Source organism: Bison bison, unplaced genomic scaffold, assembly GCF_000754665.1.
Source record: "Bison bison bison isolate TAMUID 2011002044 unplaced genomic scaffold, Bison_UMD1.0 scf7180017864302, whole genome shotgun sequence".
NCBI lineage: Eukaryota > Metazoa > Chordata > Mammalia > Artiodactyla > Bovidae > Bison > Bison bison.
Genome location: NW_011494874.1, coordinates 1300505 through 1324906, shown reverse-complemented (window position 1 = coordinate 1324906; position 24402 = coordinate 1300505). Strand labels below are relative to the sequence as shown.

Sequence of the window (24402 nt, the reverse complement as noted above, 5' to 3'; positions counted from 1 at the left end):
ACTTTGGCCACCTGATGCGAAGAGCTGACTCATGTGAAAAGACCCTGATGCTGGGAAAGATTGAGGGCAGGAGAAGGGGATGACAGAGGACGAGATGGATGGATGGCATCACCGACTCAATGGACATGGGTTTGGGTGAACCCCAGGAGTTGGTGATGGACAGGGAGGCCTGGCGTGCTGCAGTCCATGGGGTCACAAAGAGTCGGACACGACTGAGTGACTGAACTGAGCTGAGTTAGAGATTAAAGTCATAACTTTAGTTTCCATGGTGGTCAGTTATTTTTCCATAAAAGGTGAATGTGCTGTGGACTAAAACCCAGTTCAGCTGTCTTACGGTTTTGTCACTTATTGTGAGGGAGTGGGTGAGTGGTGTGGTGCCACTTGTCATCACATCAGAAAACCCTTGAAGGAGTAATGTCAGTGCCAGGTTAGTGTAGTGTTTGCTGTGTGCAGACTGGTTTGAATACTTCATTAATAATTTAACTTAACAATCACAACAATCACATTAGATAAAGTTGTTATCACCATTTTCCATATGAGGAAACAGAGGCAGAGAGGTTTACTGTTATGGTTCACCCTAGTAACCTGCCCAAGGTAACCCATTCTAAGATGCCATCTGTTGTCAGAAGCATCATTATTTTGTATATTGCTAAGGAAGGAAAAACACCAGGATACCACTAAGATAAGTTGCAGTTGGACTGCAATCTAGTGTATTTCAGGGAGACTTAGCCAGAAATCGTCTCTTAAGAAAAACCACTTAGAGCAGCACTTTATTGGATCAATTGCTTAGTTGTTTGCATGTGGTCCCAGGTATTGTGGAGATTTTTGTGTGGGATGGCCAGAGCCTGATTCGTGCCCAGTTGCATTCCTTCTCCTCTTCTCAATGAAAGCACAAATGAAATGGGAGGTGTCTGGCTTGGTTGACTGAGGTGAATTGGAATGAGTTGCTTTACTCTTGCACGTATGTTGAAATAGTCATTTTCAGAGTGTAAAACAGTTGTTTTTTGAGGGGAGTGATTTTTTGTGATTGGATGACTTAAAGTTACAAAGGACCGTGTTATGTTGGTTACCTTTGAGTTTAACAGATGAGAGTATAACATTTAAATATCTATTTTCCCCCCTCCCCGTATGTTTTTCTGCAGGTTCACATTGAGCTTGAGCTGTGGGATGAGTTTAAGAACCATGTCTTGAATAAAGTGTGAAAAAATACACACATTAAAATATCTAAGAGTATTTTTAAAAGCCATTGGTTTCACCTGTACAACTATCTGGTTAGTATGTTCAGCAACTAATTCTCCTTCCTTGATAATTATTATTCCCAATCTCCTCCCCCATCAAAAAAACGAAAACCAAACTAACTGCCTCTCTCCCCTGAAATAACCCTGATGTATGTGTTTCTTAGTGTTATTAGTGAATTGTGTTCTGTTTTTCAAAGACCAGAGTATACTTACAGAAAATTGTAAGCTTTATTCTGATTGACTTAAATGTGAGGTTTGCCATGGTTGGTTTGATCATAAGGTTAACTGAGGACTAGCTTCTGTCTGCCCAGAAACCAAGGCTTGCCTCGGGGGACTGGGTGAGCCTCTGCCCAGGAGTCTGGCTGTGCTTGTCTTCAGCAGTTGCATCTAGTGACCAGCAAATAGTCCCTGCTGGCCTTCTTTATGTTTGAAAAGGTTAATTAAAATTTTGGGATTGGTTAAACATTCTGTTCACTTGAACTCAGGGTCTTTCTGTGCTGTTTCACACACACACACACACACACACACACACACACACACTCTTACTGAAGGCTGCACATCCTGTTTTACTGGCACAGAAGCTTCTGGGCTGGGACTTGTCTGCTTTCAGACTTAGCGTGCACGTGCGGGAGCAGGATCGTAAGACGGGAAGGGTAAGGCTTGCTAGTCTGATCTCAGGCGGTCGCGTGAAGTCTTCATGGTGTCATGCACTTCTGCTTTCTGAGTGTTCTGAGCCGCCAATTCTGTTAATATCTAAGGTTTATCTTTCTCACTTGACATAGCTGAATGTGGTTCTGCATTTAATAAGAGCACTTGTGTGCACTGATTGACTTTGCTCGAATAGGCATTTTGTAGTGGACAGTTGATAACTAAGAACCAAGTTTACTTAAAAAATGGAAACCTAAGGGAAAAAGTGAGCTTTAAAGTTGCATTTAAAACCTGGTGTTGCCTGTTTTAGGTGCTTATTTAATAATGAAGTTGTGTGAGTTAGATATACATCTTAGATACATTCTTACACTTTTTTTTCCCAAGGTGAATTTCATATAACATGGGGCTTCCCTGGTGACTCAGATGGCAAGGAATCTGCCTGCTGTGCAGGAGACCTGGGTTCCATCCCTGGGTCAGGAAGATCCCCTGGAGAAGGAAATAGCTACCTACTCCTCCAGTATTCTTGCCTGGAGAATCCCCATGGACAGAGGAGCCTGGCGGGCTACAGGCCATGGGGTCCCAATGAGATGGACATGACTGAGTGACTAAAACACTTTCACTTTCATATAACATAAAATTAACCTTTTAAAAAATTGTTTGTTTATTTATTTGGCCACACTGCACTGCTTGTGGGACCTTCGTCCCCAGACTAGGAATCAGACCTGGGCCCTGAGCATTGAGAGCACAGAGTCCTAAGCCTTGGGTTGCCAAGGCATCCCCAGAGTAACCATTGTGAAGTCAGTAATTTAGTGGCATTTAGGACACTTAACGTTGTTGTGCAACTACCACCACACCATCTAGTTCCAGAATGTTTTCATCACCCCAAGAGAAAATCTCAAGTCTGTTAAGTGGTTACTTCCCCCTCCCCCTGCACATTGCTGATGACAGAGGGCGCTACGCAGCATAGTGGGGCGGGGGGAGGGTCGCCTTACTTGGGGCTTGGTGATTGAAGAAACCAGGAAGAAGTTGTAGGTGAAGTGGTTCTTTGAGCCAAGTCTTGAAAATAGGGGTTTTCCTGTGTTTATGAGTTTATAATGTTTACTAATTTAAAAATTAATAGTAAACTATGAAGTTTAAAACTATAAAACTGTTATTTTGAAAATGTTAATCTTTCTGAAAATTTCAATCCAGATTTCCTTTTAAATTGTTTTAAGCTGTGCTGTCCAGTAACGTAGCCACTAGTAATCTATAATTATTTAAATTTATTAAATAAAATCAAACTGAAAATGCACTTCTGTCGCACTAACCACATCATTTCAAGCATGTGGCTTCTGGCTGCTATGTCGGACTGCATAGAGCGGGACATTTCCCATGCTGTTGGACAGCATGAAGCCAGAGAATCTTAGGAGTGAAAGCTTCATTATTCTTAATTTTTATAATTAGTTCAGAAGTTCTGCCTCTAATCAGGGTGCATGGTGAAATGTGATACTGGAATGTGATGGTTGTGTATGGAATTCCTCTAGTGGAGTATTTGTTAAAATATTGCTATTAAGGTATTCAAAATAAGGCTTCTTAAGAAAGCAAGTAGAAATTGAAAGCTTTTTTTGTGGAAGTGGGGGAGATGGTTATATAACACCTAGTTAAACCAAAAGGATAATCAAGATGTGTGACTATATTGAAGAGAAATGTAGAACTTAAAATGTCAGCAATATGAAGGCTTACCCTTGTTTGAAAAGGTTAGGTTTCATATCTCTCCTGAACATACTCAGCCTTTGCTCCAACTTCTCAAACACATTTAAACACATTATAATTGTTCTAATGCCCTTGTCTAGTAATTCTCTTATCTGTCTCATTTCTGAGTTGGTATCAGTTGATTGATTTTTTCCCTCATTATGAGTTGTCTTTTCCCGTTTCTTTGCTTGTTTGGTAATTTTTGTTTAGATGCCAGACATTATGAATTTTATTTTGATGGATGCTGGATATCTTTATATTCCTATAAATATTCTTGAGCTTTGTTCTAGAACATGGTTAAGTTCCTTAGAAGTGGTTTGTTCACCACCCTTATGGCAGAAAGTGAAGAGGAACTAAAAAGCCTCTTGATGAAAGTGAAAGAGGAGAGTGAAAAAGTTGGCTTAAAGCTCAACATTCAGAAAATGAAGATCATGGCATCCGGTCCCATCACTTCATGGGAAATAGATGGGCAAACAGTGGAAACAGAGTCAGACTTTATTTTTTGGGCTCCAAAATCACTGCAGATGGTGACTGCAGCCATGAAATTAAAAGACGCTTACTTCTTGAAAGGAAAGTTATGACCAACCTAGATAGCATATTGAAAAGCAGAGACATTACTTTGCCAACAAAGGTCCGTCTAGTCAAGGCTATGGTTTTTCCTGTGGTCATGTGTGGATGTTAGAGTTGGACTGTGAAGAAAACTGAGCGCAGAAGAATTGATGCTTTTGAACTGTGGTGTTGGAGAAGACTCTTGAGAGCCCTTTGGACTGCAAGGAGATCCAACCAGTCCATTCTGAAGGAGATCAGCCCTGGGATTTCTTTGGAAGGAATGATGCTAAAGCTGAAACTCCAGTACTTTGGCCACCTCATGCGAAGAACTGACTCACTGGAAAAGAGTCTGATGCTGGGAGGGATTGGGGGCAGGAGGAGAAGGGGACGACAGAGAATGAGATGGCTGGATGGCATCACTGACTCGATGGACGTGAGTCTGAGTGAACTCTGGGAGTTAGTGATAGACAGGGAGGCCTGGCGTGCTGCCATTCGTGGGGTCGCAAAGAGTCGGACACGACTGAACGACTGAACTGAACTGAACTGAATCGTTTTTGAATTTATTTTTGTATATGGTGTGAGAAAGTAGTCCAGTTTGATTCTTTTGCATGTTGCTGTCCAATTGTTCCAGCACCATTTATTGAAGAGGCTGTCTTTTCCCTATTGTATATTCTTGCCTCCTTTGTCATGGATTAATTGACTGTGTAAATGTAGGCTTATTTTTGGGCTCTGTATTCTGTTCCATTTTTCTGTGTGTCTGTTTTGGGTCCAGTAGCATACTGTTTTAATGACTTTAGCTTTGTAATATAGTTTGAAGTCAGGCAACATGATACCCTCAGTTTTGTTGTTTTTTTCTGAAGATTGCTTTGGTGTGTTACAGCTTTTAAACTTTTGAGTCTTATGTTCATGGAAGCCTTCTGTAAATGCTTTTAGAAACCAGGATATTAAAATTTCATGTTTTTATATAGCCACTGTTCATTTTAGTGTCCATGACAAAGTGCTCAGACTAACTGCTTGCTCATTGAAATCTGATGATTCTAGCCCAGAATTTTCCAAAGCAGAATAGTTTTTTTTTTAGTTCACTATTCTTTATAAAATAAATTATTAATGTAAATTAAAACTATTAAAAATTAGCTTTAAAAGTTATTAGTCCTAGTTAAGAACTAATTTTTTTCAGAGAAAAGTGTACGTTTTTCTTTGAAAAGTGTAATTTAGGAAGTATCTCCTTGGACTGTGTAAGATCTCCATTTGCTGTGCTTAATCACTCAACTGTGTCTGACTCTTTTGTGACCCCATGGACTGTAGCCCACCAGGTTGACTGAAAAATCCCATGGACGGAGGAGCCATCTTGCTGGGATGTAAAAAAAATGAGTATTTGTAATAAAATTGGCATTTCCTTTTGAAGCCCTTATAGAATTTTGTTTGTTTCCTAGTCATTTTCAGCTTGATGTCGTCTAAATTTTGAACATCTGCTGCTTTCATATGCCATGTATTGATACTCCTGAACTGAATTAGGGTTTTGTATAACTGATGAACTCTCATTCTGAGCCTTTGCTGGTGTTCTGCTTGTGTGGCAGCGGGTCAGTTTCCATGGCATTGCCATTTTGTACAGCGTTGTTGGTGGAGCAGAGAGGTTGGGGGTGGGCATGCAGGCCCTTACCTGTTAACACAGGGTCTGAACTGGAATAATTGAGCTTTTATTTAGTTTTGCATTTTAAGTTTCTAGATAATTTTAAAAGTAAGAGTTCTATTTCTGTAAAAAAGTTTTAAATCACACTTTCTGTCTTATGTAAACAAGTAGCAGTAGCAAAGTGAAAGTGTCAATACCAGTGATTTGAAGTGTAAGTTGTAGAAAGTTCAGTGCAGATGAGACAGGCTAATGATCAGTAGGCAGTCTAAAAACATGCAGTTTTTGCCTCAGTTGGACACATTCATTGGTGGACTGTGTTTAATTGTGAAGGAAAAAAAAATTAAGAACATGTATGAAATTGGAATTATACTCTGGAAAAAGCAGGATGAGATGTAATTAGGTGTTTTTTAGTTTTAGCTTTTCAGAAACATAATTCCCCTCTGATGTGTATTGTCTAGCTTTTTACCCATTGTACTTTTGTACTATTTTAAGGAACTCGTGTGAAAAAATGATGGACTGCTTTTACTTCTCGTGGTCTAAAAACACTAATTTTTCTCTCTGTTACAGGATTTTACACTTGCATAGTTTTCCTAAACATTGATGAGTTGCTTTTTTGCTTATAGAAAATTTGAACATGTAGAAAACAATAGAAATATTACTGAGTCCTGTATTGTCTGGCAGCTGTCTTTAGCCAAATAAATAAAAACACTTTTTTTTTTGCTAAAGTTTAGTGAATTTGCTTTTCCACATTATAGAAAATGAAGTTGTGTGTTAGACTTTTGGATACTTTAGTCATAGAATGCCTCGCCTGGGGTGTGGTGAATGCTGTGTGATACAGGCGTGCCTGTGTTCTAGGGGCGGGGTGGTGGTTGAAATCGGTGTGGAGGGGAAGGCTTTCCCCAGGTGATCGTGAGGTTGGTCTGGAAGGGTAGATAAAGGGGAACTCTCCAGGACTGAGAGATGTGACGTTTTTGAGGAAGCTTGATCTGGCTGAGGCTGGGGGAGGCAGTCAGGAAAGTGGTGGAAGGAGAGACTAGAGGCACTGAGGCTGTGTGTGCTAAGCTGAGGAGCTTATTTAATTTTTAAATAATAGCTTTACTAAGATATAATTGACATCCATAAAGTTTACCCTCTTAAAGTGTACAATTTGGCAGTTTTCAGTGTATTTACAGAGTTGTGCAACCATTACCACTCTCTGATTTTGTTTTCATCACCTCCAAAGAAAGCCTGTACTTATTAGCAGTCATTCCCCATTTGGAATTTATTTTAAATGTCATTTAAATGGGGACTTCCTGCTGGTCCAGTGGTTAACTCTCTCAGCTCCCAATGCAGGGGGCCCAGGTTCGATCCATGGTCAGGGAACTAGATCCCACATGCTGCAACGAAGACCTGGTGCAGCCAAATAAATGAATAAATATTAAAAAATAAATGTCATTTAAATGTTTTTATTTTATTTTATTATTTGTTTTTGGTTGCATTGTGTGGCTTGCAAGATCTCAGTTCCCCAGCCAAAGATTGAACCTGGGCTGTGACAATGAAAGCGTGGACTCCTAATCACTGGGCTACCAGGAAACTGCCTATTTTATTTTACTTATAGTTGGTTTACAATATTGTGTTAGTTTTGAATGAACAGCATAGTGATTCAGTGTTTTTACACATTATACTCCATTTATAAGTTATATAAGATAATGGATATAGCTCCCTGAGCTATGCTGTAAATCTTGTTTATCTATTTTATATACAGTATTTTATACCTGTTGATTCCATACCCCTACCTTCTCCTCCCCTCTCCTCTCTCCCCGTTGGTACCATGACTTTGTTTTCTGTGTCTGTGAGTCTGTTTCTGTTTTGCATATACATTCATTTATTTTATTTTTCAGATTCCATGTGTAAGCAGTATAATACAGTTTGTCTGATTTATTTCACTAAGCATAATACTATTCTAGGTCTATCCACATTGCCACAAATGGCAGTATTTCGTTCTTTTTTTTTGTGATTCACATTCTTGTGTGTGTATCACATCTTCGTAATCATATTGTCTGTTGTCAGGCACTTGAGTTACTTTCATGTATTGGCTGTTGTACCAAAATAGTGCTTCTGTGAACATTGATATGCTTTTTTTTTTTTTCATTTATCTTTTTGAATTAGTGTTTTTGTTTTTTTTGTTTTTTGTTTTTGATACATACTCAGAAGTGGAATTGCTGGATCATATGATAGTTTTATTTTTAGTTTTTTAAGGACCCTCCATACTGTTCAGCACCCCACTCCAGTACTCTTGCCTGGAAAATCCCATGGATGGTGGAGCCTGGTAGGCTTCAGTCCCTGGGGTCACTAGGAGTTGGGCTTGACTGAGAGACCTCACTTTGACTTTTCACTTTCCTGCATTGGAGAAGGAAATGGCAACCCACTCCAGCGTTCTTGCCTGGAGAATCCCAGGGACGGGAGAGTCTGGTGGGCTGCCGTCTAGGGGGTCACACGGAGTCAGACACGACTGAAGCGACTCAGCAGCAGCATAGTGTTCTCCATAGTGACTGCACCAATGTACATTCCCACCAGCAATGTTCCAGGGTTCCCTTTTCTCTTCATCTTCTCCAGCATTTGTTATTTGTAGACTTTTTGATGATGGTCATTCTGACTGATGTGAGGAGTTACCTCACTGTGGTTCTGATTTGCGTTTCTTTAATAATTAGTGATGTTAAGCCTCTTTTCGTGTGTCTGTTGGCCATCTGTATTTCTTGTTTGGAAAAATGTCTGTTCAGGTCTTCTGCCCATTTTTTGATTGGGTTGTTTGGGTTTTGAGTTTTTCTGATATTGAGTTTTATGAGCTGTTTGTATATTTTGGACATTAGCCCCTTGCTGGTTGCATCATTTGCAAGTATTTTCTCCCGTTCTATAGGTTGTCCTTTTGTTTTTTTTCAGTTCTCTTTGCTGTGCAAAATTAAGTGAGCTTTAATAACCACTTAAGACTTATTTCTCTTAAAAATAACCCTCCTAACATTTGTGTTATGGAGGCAGTAGTGTAATATTTTTGTGAAATAATACTGTGTCACAGGTGTTGACCATGTGTGTTTTTTAAAATGCATTTCATAACTTCTTTTTCTAAAAAATGTTGTGTTTGTTTATTTATGGAGGTGTTGGGTCTTAGCTGCCATATGCAGGCTCTGCACTGTGGTGCTCGGGCCGGTCTAGTCGCGATGTGGGGGCTTAGTAGTTGTGCTGGGCTGGTGGGCTTAGTTGCCCTGAGGCATGTGGAGTCTTATTTCCCTGGTTAGGGATGGAACCCACGTCCCCTGCCTTGGAAGGTGGATTCTTAATCAGTGGACCACCAGTGAAGTTCAAAGACTAGAGAACTTTGAGCCACGGAGTGCTGTGAATGTAATTGCAGTTGGGAAAGATCATTGGTTATTGTGATGAGGAGAGCTTGTGAGAATGAATTAATGGAAGGTAGAGAAGACCACTTATTCAGAAACTCGTACATGAGCATGTACTATGTGCCACACACTGCTGGCACTGTGAACAGACTGCACACCCGGCCCTCCTGGAGTTAAGTGGTGAGGGGATGCTGTGAGGGTGACTGGGAGACGAGGATGTGCTGACAAGCTCTTAAGTGGTTATGGTAGACAGATTGGAACGATGGATTTAACGTGTGGCACGGGGGGACGACAGCTCCTGGGGTCTTGGCCAAAGTGACTTGCTGATTGGTGGTACCATTCCGGCAATAGAGGATGTAGCTGTTTTGAGGTTGAGATACCCACACATAAGTCAGGCAACATTTATGGGGAATTTTCATGGATGGTTCTGCCATCTCTCCTCTAACTTGGGTCTGCCTCGTCTGTCTTCCTGTTGAACCTTGGATTTAAGTCTGTTATAGCACTTCTGTCTCTTTAGGTAATTACTGACTTCCTTGTTGTCTTCTCCCTGCCCATTGAGGTGGGAACTGCCTGTATCATTTTCCCATCCCTCCCTGCAAGCCGACCCTGCCAGCCTGGAGAACAGATGACTCCTCTTGGCCTCCGCTGCGGCTGTCGTCCTGTGCACCGTTGTCTGTAACGTGAATTACTGAGCTTGCTTCCAGGAAGTGTTCTGCTTCCGTGTGCTGAAGTGTAAGTCAGCATGTTTCTCTACTGCCCAGGACCTCGCAGTGGCCTTAGGAGACCTGTTTAGTCTGGTGCTTGTGTTACTGTTTTAACTTTTGTCTCCTTTGTGTCTTTCGAATCTTTGCTTAAATATCACCTTCTCAGTGAGGCCTGTCTTGGCCTACCTGCTGTCCATCTGTAAGTATGCTGTCTAGAAAATGGAGACAGTCTAGCTTCTTACTGTATTCTTTCAACTCGATGATATCCTGTGAGAGTCAAAAGATGAGTGGCTGCCGGGGGTTAGAGTAGGAGGAGGAATGATTAGGCAGAACAGATTTTTAGAGCAGAGAAAAAACACTGTTGAATGCACAGTAATGGATACCTGCTGTTACACGTTTGTGCAGACTCAGAGTGTCCGGCCGAGAAGTGGGCCCTGGTGTGTGCTGGGCTTTGTGTAACTGTGATGTGTCAGGACAGGTCCGTCAGTTGTGACAGCTGTCCCGCTCCGGTGGGGTGCTGATAGTGGGAGGAGCTGTTATGGGTGGGGCAGAGAGTGTATGGGAGATCTCTGTATCCTCCTGTCAGTCTTGCTGTCAACCTGGAGCTGCTCTAAAATAATTGTCTTTAAATGTAAAAGACAACAACAGTATCAGCAAATATATAACCACAGATAGCACAATTAAGTAAAAATAACGTTTGTTCCTTCGTGTGATGAAATCTCCAGTCAGCTCTTTTTAAACAGTTGTTTAGCATTCAAACATGATGCACATGTTGCATTAAAAAAAGTAGCTTTATTGAGATGTGATTGACACTCAGTAAACTGTCATATTTAAAGTGTACAGTTTGATTAGTTTTGACATATGTACACACCTGTGAAGTTATTACCACAATCAAGAGACTGAATATATTCCTCACCCCGAACCCAAGTTTCCTCATTCCTCCTTGTGATTCCTGCTAGTTGCCCTTCCTCCCCCAAGCAGCCACTCATCTGCTTCCTGTTACTGGAGGTTAGTTTGCATTTTCTTGTGTTTTATATAAATGAAAGCTTAACTTCTGTACTATCTTGACATCTGGCTTCTTTCAGCATAATTATTTTGAGAGTCATCCACCTTGTTGTGTGTATCATTTGATTAATTTTTATTGCTTAGTCATATTACCTTGTATGGGTACACCAGAATTTTTTTATTCACTCACCTCTTGATGGACATTTGAGTTATTTCCATTGTTTGGCTGTGACAAATATTAGTATGAATAGTATGTGTCATTTAGAAATTCCAGAATGATAGAGTGATACCTAACAATATACCTTCCCCCTTATATGTATTTTATTAAAAGAAATTATAGATAGGTGGTGATGACCTTGGCTTTCCAGGTGGCGCAGTGGTAAAGAATCTGCCTGCCAATGTAGGAGATGTAGGTTCAATCCCTGGTTCGGGAAGATCCCCTGGAGTAGGAATGGCAACCCACTCCAGTGTTCTTGCCTGGAAAATCCCATGGACAGAGGAGCCTGGTGGGCTACAGTTCACGGGGTCACAAAGAGTCAGACACGACTGAGCACGCATGAATAATACTCGTGTACAAGTCTGTGTGTGAACATGTATTTCCTTCTCTTGTGGTAAATGTTCAGGATGAAATCATATAGTTGTATACCTGAGTTTTTAAGAAACTGCAAACTTCCCCAAAGTGGGTTTATCCAATATAATTTTGCATTCTTACCAGCAGTGTATGAGAGTTCCAGTTGTTCCACAGCCTTGCTAACATGTGGGACGGTCAGTCATTTTAATTTTAGACATTCTAATGTGTATGTAGTGGTATCATACTGTGGTTTTAGCTTACATTTGCCTACTGACAGATGATATTGAACAATTAAAAATAAGTATATTTGCCATGTCTGTAGCCACCTGTAACGGTTTACTTCACTCTCCCAGCTCCATGGCGTGGAAGCTCTCAGAACAGGAAGCTGGGACAGCAGTAGGGCTCAGCTCTCTTGTTTCCCATCTTTGAGCTATCACTGATGTGCATCGTCTGGAAGACCCTTGTTTCATGTTTGTTTGGATTTTTCAAGGAGGAGGGTAATTCTGGTCTCTGCTACTCCCATGTTGGCCAAAAGCACACACATGAATTTTAACATCTAAATTTCCCTCTTTCTTTTTGATTTCTCTCATAGTTTCATTATAGAAAACCACTAGAGTTTCCCTCATTCTAGGTTTTCTCATTACATCCCTGTGCTTTTTTAAAAACATGTTCCTTTGTGCTTTCTGTAACGTGTGTGCACGCACTTAGTCGTGTCCGATTATTTTGCAACCCTGTAGACTGTATGTAGCCTGTCAGGCTCCTCTGTCCATGGGATTTTCCAGGCAAGAGTACTGTGATGCATTGCCATTTCCTTCCCCAGGGGATCTTCCCAACCCAGGAGCTGAGCCCTAGTATCTTGGATTGGCAGATGGATTCATCACCACTGAGTCACCTGGGAAACTCTTATCCTGGCTTACCGTTTCTTATTTTCATAGCACTTACAAACATAAATGTATACATTTGTTTAATATCTGTTCTAAAATTTAGACTCCATAAAGGCACAGGTCTTTGTTTACTGCTGTATCCCCAGAGTCTAGAACATTGTTGAGCATCTAGTTGACACAGAATACAAATCTTTTGAACAACAACAAAAATTAATGCAGTACAAAGGTGCAGAACTGGTGAACTGTCCTTACCTTCATTCCTTTGATAGAAAAGTAACGTTTTCTTTTGTGAGAAGAATTGTGTTTAACAACCCTGTTAAAGACAGTGTAAACTCTTCTGGGTCTTGGGCAGTTAGAAACTCCCCAGGTAGATTTGGGAGAGGGCTGTGTAACCAGATCTGCTTCTTCCTCTGAGACTAACCCTCCTTTTGGTAGCTACCAGAGATTTATTGGCCCTTTAAAATCCCAGGTCAGAGTCCCAGCCTTTTTCAGGGGATCAGGAAAGCGTTCCTGTGCTCAGAGTGAGATCGCTGCCCTGCCAGCCTTAAGGCTTCAACAGAATTCAGAGGAAGCCCCAGAACTTCAGGCGTTCCTGGTGGATCCTCCCCCTACCATCCCCTCCCTCAGTGCTCCTAGCATCTCTGTCGCGCTTTGCCTTTGGTATTGATCTCATGATGTGCTTTTTTCCTTAGTAATCAGTCACCAGGAAGGCCAGGGTTCCTAGGGCATTCCCTCGTTCTATGGGCTCTCTAAGACCCCTGACCTTCTCTGGACACTTTTATATTCAGCCTTAAACTCAGGGTGCAGCAGCAGAATCCCTCTGACCCTCTGTTTCTTTTGTGACGTCCCTCACCTTGTTCTTACTGCAGCTTGGTGGTTTCCTGGTGACACCGTTTTCCCTGCAGCCCTCTCAAGTGGACCTTGCTTTCCCCCTACATTCCTCCTGGCACGGTGCCTGAAGTGGGATGTCTTCCTTGTTCTGTGTCACCACTTCTGTACCACTTTTTTCTCTTCCATAAAGCACCACAATGACTGTGATGTCAAAGATTACACCACTCACTACTGCTGTCTGCTGCCTCTCTCAGGATTGCTGTGGAGGAGCCAACCCCAGTGACGGAGTGTCACTCCTTCCCTCTCCTAACGCTTCTTGCCTCGTCGGTATAATTATCCCAGTTTCTTCTCGTTGGTGTTTGCATAGTGACTTTTTTCATCTTTTCCTCTCAGTCTTTCTTTATTCTTATGTTTTAGGTATGTCTATACACATTTTTATCCGAATCTTAAAAGCAAATCTTTGCTTTTACCTTGGACATTTAGTATCGTTCAGTTTCTTTTAAGTATTCACTCATATATTTGTAGTTCAGTTCAGTTCGGTTGCTCAGTTGTGTCTGACTCTTTGCGACCCCACGAATCGCAGCACGCCAGGCCTCCCTGTCCATCACCAACTCCCAGAGTTCACTCAGACTCACATCCATCGAGTCAGTGATGCCATCCAGCCATCTCATCCTCTGTCGTCCCATTCTCCTCCTGCCCCCAATCCCTCCCAGCATCAGACTCTTTTCCAGTGAGTCAACTCTTCGCATGAGGTGGCCAAAGTACTGGAGTTTCAGCTTTAGCATCATTCCTTCCCAAGAAATCCCAGGGCTGATCTCCTTCAGAATGGACTGGTTGGATCTCCTTGCAGGCCAAGGGACTCTCAAGAGTCTTCTCCAACACCACAGTTCAAAAGCATCAATTCTTTGGCGCTCAGCTTTCTTCACAGTCCAACTCTCTCATCCATACATGACCACAGGAAAAACCATAGCCTTGACTAGACGGACCTTTGTTGGCAAAGTAATGTCTCTGCTTTTCAATATGCTGTCTAGGTTGGACATAACTTTTCTTCCAAGGAGGAAGCGTCTTTTATCATGGCTGCAGTAAATCTCCTGATTCAAAGCTTTCTATTTATTTGACCCACTTGTTCTCTTTCTTGTTCCTTTGATCTTCTTTTGCATTTTGTGTTTATTATTATTCTACCCTCTCTCCCTAGCTTGGTACTTATATGTTCTTTTTCAGAATACTATTCTCTTAATGGTTACCCGAGAGGTTTAAATTTGGATTTCAAATATTTTTATTGTGCTAAAATACATGTAATAGAAAATTTACCATCTTTAATCATTTTTAAGTGCACAGTTCAGGGTATTCAATACATTCATGATGTTGTGCAACCATCACCACCATCCATCTCCAGAATGCTTTTCATCTTGTAAAACTGAGACTCAACCCATTCAATACACTCCATTCCCTCCTCCCCGCAACCCTTAGCAACCACCACTCTACTTTCTGTCTCTCTGAAATTTGACTACTCTAGGGACCTCATATAAGTGGAATCATACCGTTTTTGGTTGTTTTGTGTGTGTGCGAGAGAGGCTGGTTTCTTCATTTGGCATAATGTCCTCAGGATTCCTTCATGTTGTCGTGTATGTCAGAATCTCCTTCCTTTCTAATGCTGTTTAAAGAACAGTGTTGCCAGATACAAGGTGTTTGGTTGATGGGTCTTTCCTTTTCGCACTCTCGAGTATACTGACCTGCTGTCTTCTGGCCTCCAGAGTCTCTGATGAGAAATCTGCCTGTGATCTTACTGAGGACCCTTGGGATGTGATGTGTCGTTTCTCTCTCTTGAGAATCTCTTTGTCTTTGACTTTGAAAAGTTTGACTGTTTCTGCTGTATAGCAGAGTAATTCAGTTATGTATACTTTTTTCAATTCTTTGCCTTTATGACTATCACAGAATATTGAGTATAGTTCCCTGTGTTGTACAGTACAACCTTGTTGTTCATCCATTCTATCTGTAATGCTTCGCATCTTCTAACCCCAAACTCCCTACCCATCCAGCTGCCACCTCTCTCCCCCTTGGCAGCCACAGGTCTGTTCTCTGTGTCTGTGAGTCTATTTTTGTTGTGTAGATATGTTCATTTTTGTCATATTTTAGATTCTGCGTGTAAGTGGTGTCATATAGTATTTGTCTTGCTCCTTCGGACTTTGCTTGGTGAGATAATACTGGTTGTACCCATGTTGCTGCATGTGGCATTATTTCATTCTTCTTTATGGCTGAGTAATATTCCGTTTATATATCTACTAGGTCTTTATCCATTCTACTAGGTCTTTATCCATTCATTTGTCGATGGACATGTGTTTCCATGTCTTGGCTATTGCAAATAGTGCTGCTATGAACACAGGGATGCAGGTATAAAAGCTGAAGTTGAAATTAACACAGTGTACCTTCCAAGTCTTTTTCTAGAAGTTGCAAGCCTTCGGTAGACCCCAGAGTTCCTCAGGAGTTACATCACCAGATTCTGCCAGTGCAGTTGTGGTCTAGTTGGGGAGACAGATTTCTTGTGCTTCTTATCCCACCATCTTCCCAGAATCTTCTCCCCTAGCGATTACAGTTTTTACATACTTGACTTATCAATCTGATATAAACTAAGTGCTTTTACCCTCTTGAAGGACAGTGCGAGGACTGTAGACCCCTTCAGTTACCCTTTCTGCTCCCTGTGTGCCTTGGTTGTTTTATATTTTAAGTCTTACATGTTTTAATTCCTATAAGAAACAGTTTTCTTACACAGTTGTTTCATTTGGACTTATTCACATATTTACCCTTTTTGTTGCCCTTTGTTTCTTTGTGTCTTCTCATATTTTTCTATCTGGGTTTATTTTTCTTCTGCTTGTGGAATATCCTATGATATTTCTTTTAGGGTACACCTGTTAATGATGAATCTATCTGAAAATGTTTTTGTTTCAGGTTTATTATGAAAGGTTGTTTTTATTGGGTTTCTTTGAGCACTTTAGAAGTATTTCATTGTGGTTTGTCTTCGTTTTTAGTAAAGTAATATAATTGTAACCTGCCTTTTTTTTTTTAGGTGACTTAAGTTTTTTTCTGTTTCAGCTATTTTATTATGATGTTCCTAGATATGATTTTTTTTTAATTTGCTCTGAATTCTTAGGCTTCTGTGGCTTGCTGTGTTTCATTGATTTTAGAAACTTCTCAGTCATTGTTCAGTTATTGCTTCTGTTCCATTCTCCTCTTCCTTTTTGGAATTTCAGTTTCATATATGTTCTGTATCCCTGTCTCTTAGCCTCTGGTCCATGTTTTTCAAATTTTAATATTTTGGGCTTCATTTGACATATTTTAGTCTAACTTGTCTTTCTCTGTCTGCTTTTAAATCCATCCATTGAGTTCTTGGTTTCAGTTGTATATTCTTTTTTTAATTTTAGACCTTCCATTTGGTTCTTTTTTTTATATATATATAGTTCCTAGTTCTCTGCTAAAATAGTATATTTTGTTTTCTATCTCCTGGAACATTGTAAGTACAGTTATTTTAAAATCTGGTAGCTCTTAATATGTGGAATGCTTGTGGATCTGCTTCTATTTTATATTTCTTCTCTTTTGTTCATGTTGTATTTTTTCCTCATATGCCTGGTCATTTTTATTGCATGTTTTATATCAAACTTGGAATTTGCAAAATTGATTATAGAAGAAATTTGAAGTCCAGGATAATATCTTACTTACACTAGCACCCTGGAATCACCTTAGTCGAGTTTCAGAGGAGCCAGTTGAAATGGTTCAGAACTAAGGTGCAACGCCTTGGAAGGTCTGCTTTCCTCAGTTTCATCTTTAACTCCTGGAGGCTAGCCTGCTGGAGTGTCCACCAGCAAATGGGCGTTCTCTCACCTCCGTCTTCCTCTCCTCCGGTGCAGTGCTAGTGCAGTCCAGTGTCTTTGCCTTAGCTCCGTAAGCCTGTCAGGTGCATTGCTGTCTCTCAATGGTCCCCTGTGAAATTGGCAAACAACCTTGGGGGAAAAAAGTGACCTCAGTGGCTGGCCTTCCCTCCCCAAGCCTGCCTATCCTGCATTCTGACCTTACCTTGTCAGTTGTCTTGTTGCTTCAAGCGCGTGTTTTAAATATTTCGCTCAGTTTCTCTAAGTATCCTCAGTGGGCGGGGTCTGAGTTACTAGTCTGTCCCTAGAACAGGAGTAGCTTCTACCTTTCTGTGGCTGAGGACAGTCCAATGTCTGTAGTCCTCTGTCATTTCAGTATCCATGAAGACAACTGATCTCAGAGCTGCTGTGAGTGGCTGGGCAACGGTTACACTACAGTGACCCTGGTCCTTAAGCACCTCAGCTTCTTACTTCTTTGACTCCTTTCCCTGTTCTCTGCCCTTCCCTCTCTTGCCATTCCCGTGGATTACCGTCATCTGAAACTCCTCTGTCATCTTAGTATCAGACTTAGCACTCTGACTGTTCCTCCTTGATCTTTTTAGCTCACATCTTCCAACATCCCACTTCCTACAGACTTAAGCTCCATCGTGACTTTCAGTTCATTGATCCTGCCACTTTTCCTCTGAGCGTTGTTGTGGTTTTGTTCCATAGTTGGTCGTTACAATCCCATCCTCTACTCCTGTTCGCTTATGTTCTTCTGGTTTCATCTACAATCTTGGCTAAGCCACAACCTGTGTCTTAGCCTGGATTTGCCAGAAAAGAGAGCATAAGACAAAGCTTATATGCTAGTACTTTATCTGAAGTTAGAGTAAGAGGGAAACAAGAAAGTGAGGCAGAGAAAGAGAGAAAGCATATATGAAAAGGTATGTTACCAAGCTGGCTACTGATTCACAAGAACCTTAGCTGGTTTCTCAGCAATGTTGAAAGTCCCCAGAGAACCATAGCACCTCTGAGAACACTCCCAGGGGCGGGGTGTGGGGTGGACCACGGAGACATGCCTTGGCTCCTGTCTCTTAATGGTCAGAGTTGCCTCCCAGGGTCTAAAGTATTCTGTGTATTCGGGTTTGTCTCTTGGCTTCCTTAAGTACCTGCTGGAAAAGCAGCTGAATTTGGGTGTTGGAGCTGGTGTGGCTTGTGCTAGAGTGGACAGAACAAAGCCCACCAAAGTCCGACCCTCACCCCTGGGGGAGGTGGGGACAGCTGGGGTGTTGGGTGTGGGCTGGGGCTCTGTGAGCATGTGAAGCTTGCGAGCCTTGGCAGCCTGGTTGGATGTGGGGTCTGGGGGAGGGGCACAGCTGCATCTGTCATGGCCTTGTTTAATCCAGCCTCTTGCTTATCCTTTGCTTGTGTCTGCACAGCTGAAGAGTGGCTGAGAAAGCCTAGTGACTAGTCTGACTTTAGAATCCTGGTCACCAAACTCAAGCAGGCCAGTTCTCGGTTACATTCTGTTTTACTCTAGTTACTCTCTTGAACAGTATTTAAATATCTCACTTTAAACCTTCCAATTCTTCCTTCCCCATCCTTCCTTTATTTCACTGGGAAAGAAACTGAAGCCATTGGAAGGAAACGTCCACAGGCTCCCACGGGCATATGTGCCCCTCCCAGTTGTGTGCCTGGCCCTCTGCCTTGTCTTGTGAGAGTGTTTATGCTCCTGGCTGAGACCACCACCTCTTCACGTGCACTCGACTTTCTTCCTACTCGAAGACTCACTCCAGTTATTCTTCTTTATATAATGCTATTAGATTTTTCTTCTTTATTGTACCATTCTTAGTAGCCTATAAAACACTGTTACTTTTCCTTTTTTTTTTTTTTAATTCCTCTTGTAGTTAATTGTCTATATTCTCTTCTTTCCTATCCCTTTATTCTTTCTTGAACACATTCCATTTAGGCCCCACTCCTCTAAAAGTGCTCATAACATCACTTGTGACTTCCATGTTGCTAGATCCAGTGGTCAGCTTGCAGTCCTCATGTTATTTGACCTGTTTACCCCCAAGAGACCCTGTAGATTACTCCTCTTTTTGAAGTCTGGTCAGGCAGGGTTCTCCAAAGACACAGAATCAATAGGAGAACCATCTGTGTTGATATCTGTATGGCTTATTACAAGGAATTGACTCATGTGACTCTGGTGGCTGAGAAGTTCCAAAATATGCTCTCAGCATGCTGGAGACCCAGGAGAGATGATGGTGTTGGAGAGGTTTCCTCTTACTCGGTGTTTTTGTTCAATTCAGGCCTTTAACTGATGGGCTGCTGCTGCTAAGTTGCTTCAGTCATGTCCGACTCTGTGCGACCCCATAGACGGAAGCCCACCAGGCTCCCCCGTCCCTGGGATTCTCCAGGCAAGAACACTGGAGTGGGTTGCCATTTCCTTCTCCAATGCAGGAAAGTGAAAAGTGAAAGTGAAGTCGCTCAGTCGTGTCTGACTCTTAGCGACCTCATGGACTGCAGCCTACCAGGCTCCGCCGTCCATGGGATTTTCCAGGCAAGAGTACTGGAGCGGGGTGCCATTGCCTTCTCCGATGGGTTGCAGGCCACCCAAATTATGAAGGGCAGTCTTCATAATAGGTAGGCTTTATTCAGCCTTCCGATTCAAGTGTTAACTTCATTGGAAGCAACCCTCCCTGACAAGCCACAGTCATGTGTGACCAGTATCTGGGCACCCTCTGGCCTGGCCCATCTTCTCGTGACATCTAGAGCAGGTTCCCTGGTCATCCCTCTGAGATTTGGTCACTGTCACCCCTGACCTCAGCTCCAGCTTTGCTCCACTCCGGTCACAGATACCTGCTTGCTGTTTCTTGACCATTGTCAGAGACGCACGTGCCTTAGGGTCTCTGCACTCACTTTGATTCTTGTTCCTCTGCCTCCCCTCAACCCTTAATCTATGTGGCTCATGGCCTTATCTCTTTCCCTTTGCACTGAGATACCACATTCTCACTGAAGTTTTTCCAGGGTCAGTCTGTCTAAGCATTTCAGCTGCTTCCTGTTCCCTTTCCTTGCTTTATTTTTTTCTTATTCACTCTCATTAATCAGACATAGTTCCTAGTTTATTTTGTTTATTGTCTGACTCCCTCAGACACCCACTAGAAGGGTCAGCTTTCTGAGGTGAGAGCTTTTCAATTTAGTTGCGTTTCATACCCCAGCTTCTGGGATAGTGCCTGGTGCAAATTTGTCTCTCAGTAGCAACTTTCTTTTTATTTAAAGACATGGACAGAAACTCTTCCCAGGAAGTTTACAAAATACAGGTTTCTAGCCTGAATTCTCAGCAGTGAATACCTTTATTGGCTTGTAGGTGCTTTTTGTATATGTCCTTTTTAGGTATGTCTTTAGTAGTCTAACTGTGAAAGAACTGATGTCATTCTGAAGGCACATTATCAGCTTTCTCACCTTTGTTTCTAGCTCTGTGTGTGTGCACGCTCGTGTGTGTGTGTGTGTGTGTGTGTGTGTGTAAGAACCAATACTGCTGAAGCGCTTTACAGACAAGATCTTATTTAATCCTTAAAAAAATCCCACAACACAAGTTGTATCATCCCCATTGTACAAATGGTGAAACTGAGATTCAGAGAGCTTAACCAGCTTGCCCAAAGGTCTCAGTTGCTGAGTGGCAGAACCCAACTTGGAGCACCTTGGTTTTGACCCTGTCCTGACGACTAGTAGAGGTGTTGTGTTGTGTTGTGGCTCGCAGGACATGCAGGAATTTAGAAATCTTGGGCAGGCTATTTGTTGCATTTCAGCCATCGTGGTGATAAATGGTCAAGGTGTTTGAGGTTCCACTGGAAGTCAGGAATCCTCTCTGACATCAGTGGAGCAGTAACTGAACCTCAAGCCTTTTTCAGCTTTAGCCTTCCCAGGTCTTATTGGGCCCGTCTGTCTGTTATGTTAAGTTTCTGGATCTGAGGTTCATACCTTGTCCAGGAGATTAGATGGGAAGTGGTGACTGCCATCACCAAAGATCCTGCCCTTTCTGGCTCAGGTTATCGAATCAGCTCCACCTACCTCTGGAGTATTTCATAAGGAATTACAGAAAAGTGTGACAAACCACTCAAACCTCTAAGCTTTAGATAACGATGCTTATTTTGTGGTTTTTGCGGAGCCTGGATAGCTGTCCTGTTGTGCTTACTTGGGGAGCCTCATGTGGTTGCTGTCTGGGAGTCGCCGGGGTTGGTGTTGTCTGCTGGCTTCACTGAGGAGCCGGGACACCTGGACTGTGTTCTCTGTGCAGTCGCAGGGCCTGTGCTTGGGACGTGAGATTTCTTATGCAGTGGCTCAGGGCTTCCAAGAAGGAGGAAGCAGAAGTTGCCAGTTCTTTTTATAAAAAACATATGCTTTTACTTTATTTTGTTTTTTTTTGCCACACTGTGTGTCATGTGGCAAGCTACCTAGTTCCCCAACCAAGGGTCGAACCTGGGCCCCCTGCATTGGGAGTGTGGAGCCTTAGCCACTGGACCACTGGGGAAGTCCCAGAAATTGCTAATCTTTTTACCCTGTAGGTCCAAAATGGGCACCTCGTCAGTCCTGTCACATGTGCTTGGTTAACATGGGTCACGGACCAGCCCAGATGTGTTGTGAGTTCACTACACGAGGCGTGGAGCAGGTTCGTTGGTAATAGACTAGTCCAGACTACTTCTGAGAGTGAACCGGGGCCTGTTAAAGATCATGTTGAACTGGTGGGTATAAACTGAAGCTGGCTAGGCCTCGCCTGCATATGTGATCATCATAGTTGTACCTGCGCCCTGGAGGAGGCAAGAGCTGGGGGTTACCCTCAGTCTTGTGTTTCTCTCACTCAGTATGAAGTTTGACCATGTGAAGTTCGGGTCTCACGTTTTAAGTGGAACATGACTTTTAAATAACAAGCCAGCAACTTTGTTTGGATGCTCACTGAGTGAGTATAGGAGTTATTTTGACAGTGAAGGCTTTACGCTTTCTGAGATGACTTTGCTTTTTGGCCTCCAGTGGGGAGTTTTCCTGAGGTATTTTTCAAGATTGATTTTGACTGTGTGCCTTTTTCACATTACATGGTAACTTGGAACCTCATCCTTTCATAAGATAGAGCTTCATTCTGCAGTTAATCAGAGGATCTCAGAAGGTCTGTTTGCTCAGAAGCTCCCTCTCACCTGGTAGGAAGTTGTTACAGGTGCTCACAGGACAGCGGGCACACCCGCAGCTCCCACGTGGTCTGGGGCCAGGTGGGATCCAGAAAGCTCTGTGGGTGGAGTTCTTTTTACTCTGTACTTTGAAGGAATGTCAGTTTGCAATCCAAAATGGAACTTGTGCTCAGTAGAATATTTCATCTGTAAAAGAAAATTCTAAAATTAAAAATCTTGTTTTTCTGTATAATAGAAGGTGCACTTCTGAGGTGTGACCTTTAAGATCCCATTTTGATGTGAAGCGCCTCCAGAGTGTCTTGCACCGACATGCTTGTGCACCCACACGTAGCTGTGCTGGCGGAGTGTGGGCTGAGGGCCGTTCTGTCTTCCCTGAAGTTCACTGGGGAGGGACGGACTTCTGAGGAGGGCTTCCTGATGCCCTGTGCTGTCTTGCCCCAGCTGGTGAGGGGGAGTGTCAGTGAAAATTCTAGGCTTGAATGCAGTGTAATAGCCTCTTTATTAGCCCTGACTGTAGTGTGAAAACCAGAACAAAACCAACCTCTCCAAACTGGGTTTCTGCAGATTTGAGTAGCTGGGAGACCTCTTTTTCGCTCAACAAGTTGAAAAGTGGACTGTGGTCAAGTGAAGCGCTGTGCTTTCTGCCACTGGGGGCAGAGGGTTTCAGGTAGTATACAACAAATGTTTTGGTATTTATGACGCTTTACCGCAGTGTGTTTCAAGTTACATTTTTAATGCTGCAGCAGCTCTGACACTAGTTGTGTTTGTAGTAAGGGGCAAGGCTCAGTTTAAATATTGCTGTTGGTCTGTTTTCTACTTGCAGGATGGGGAGAAAGGTGGCTGGGGTGACTAGTGGGCTGGGATGTGCTTGGCAGACTCGTGTGTGTTGAGGTTCAGGGATTAGTAGCTAGTTTGTTAGCTTTTCAGATGAGTTTGGCGGCAGCGTTTAGTTGCTCAGCGGAGTCGGACTCTTTGTGACCCCGTGGGCTGTAGCCCGCCAGGGTCCTTCTGTCTGTGGGATTTCCCAGGCAAGAATACTGCATTGGATTGTTGCCATTTCCTTTTCCAGGGGATTCTCCTGGATCAGGGATCAGGGATTCACATCTCCTGCGTTGGCAGGTGGATTCTTCACCGCTGAGCTACCAGGGAAATCCTGAGTTTGGGGTAGGTAATGTTAATTTTTAAAATTGTTAAGTTATTATGTAGGGAGAGGATTATCTTTTATAGAACACCCTTTAGATGTACATTTATAGCAGTCTTGTGAAGAACTCTGGCCTTTTACCCAGAGGGAACTAAGACTGACTCACCCAGTGTTACATAGTTAGTCATCTGTCAAGCTTGGATTGAGCTCAGGTTTGTTTGACTTAAAAATTCTCATGGATCACCCCTTCCGCTCTCCCACCCCCAACCTTGGTAACTTACACGAAAATCCTTCCCAACTAGACATGGTCTGTACTTTCTCTTCCACTGAATATGGAGACCCACAGCCCAGAATAGAGCGGTTCCACCTGGCTGTATTGCCCTGTGTTTTCCATACGCCTGTTTCTTACTCTGTTGTAAACATACTGATCACACAGGGTTTTTTACCTGGGACCTAGGAACCCTCTGAAGTGGTGTGCAAAATGTGTGCTTTTTTTGTGGAAAATGTCAGCATTGATAACTTTCATTAAATTCTCAATGGTTTCTGACTCAAGTAAAAGAAAATAAACCAACCCCCAATAGTAATGCTTTGGACCATTAGTATTGTCTTAGCATTATTATTTCTCACTTCCACTGTATAATCATAAGGGATTTGATTTAGGTCATACCTGAATGGTCTAGTGGTTTTCCCTGCTTTCTTCAATTTAAGTCTGAATTTGGCAATAAGGAGTTCATGGTCTGAGCCACAGTCAGCTCCTGGTCTTGTTTTTTCTGACTGTATAGAGCTTCTCCATCTTTGGCTGCAAAGAATATAATCAGTCTGATTTTGGTGTTGACCATCTGGCGATGTCCATGTATAGAGTCTTCTCTTGTGTTGTTGGAAGAGGGTGTTTGTTATGACCAGTGCATTTTCTTGGCAAAACTCTATTAGTCATTGCCCTGCTTCATTCCGTATTCCAAGGCCAAATTTGCCTGTTACTTCAGGTGTTTCTTGACTTCCTACTTTTGCATTCCAGTCCCCTATAATGAAAAGGACATCTTTTTTGGGTGTTAGTTCTTTTAAAAGGTCTTGTAGGTC

General features: G+C 42.4%; 1 protein-coding gene and 1 pseudogene across 1 annotated transcript in view; one reads left to right on the top strand and one right to left on the bottom strand.

The window, feature by feature from the left end:
- The window catches only part of LOC104996996, a 35268-nt pseudogene that overhangs the window by 9291 nt on the left and 1575 nt on the right, over positions 1-24402 (bottom strand).
- The window catches only part of RCOR1 (REST corepressor 1), a 109607-nt gene continuing 85382 nt past the window's right edge, over positions 178-24402 (top strand). Inside the window, exon 1 of the mRNA XM_010851328.1 lies at positions 178-1271. The gene's annotated coding sequence lies outside the window, so the exon portion shown is untranslated. The remainder of the gene's footprint in view (positions 1272-24402) is intronic.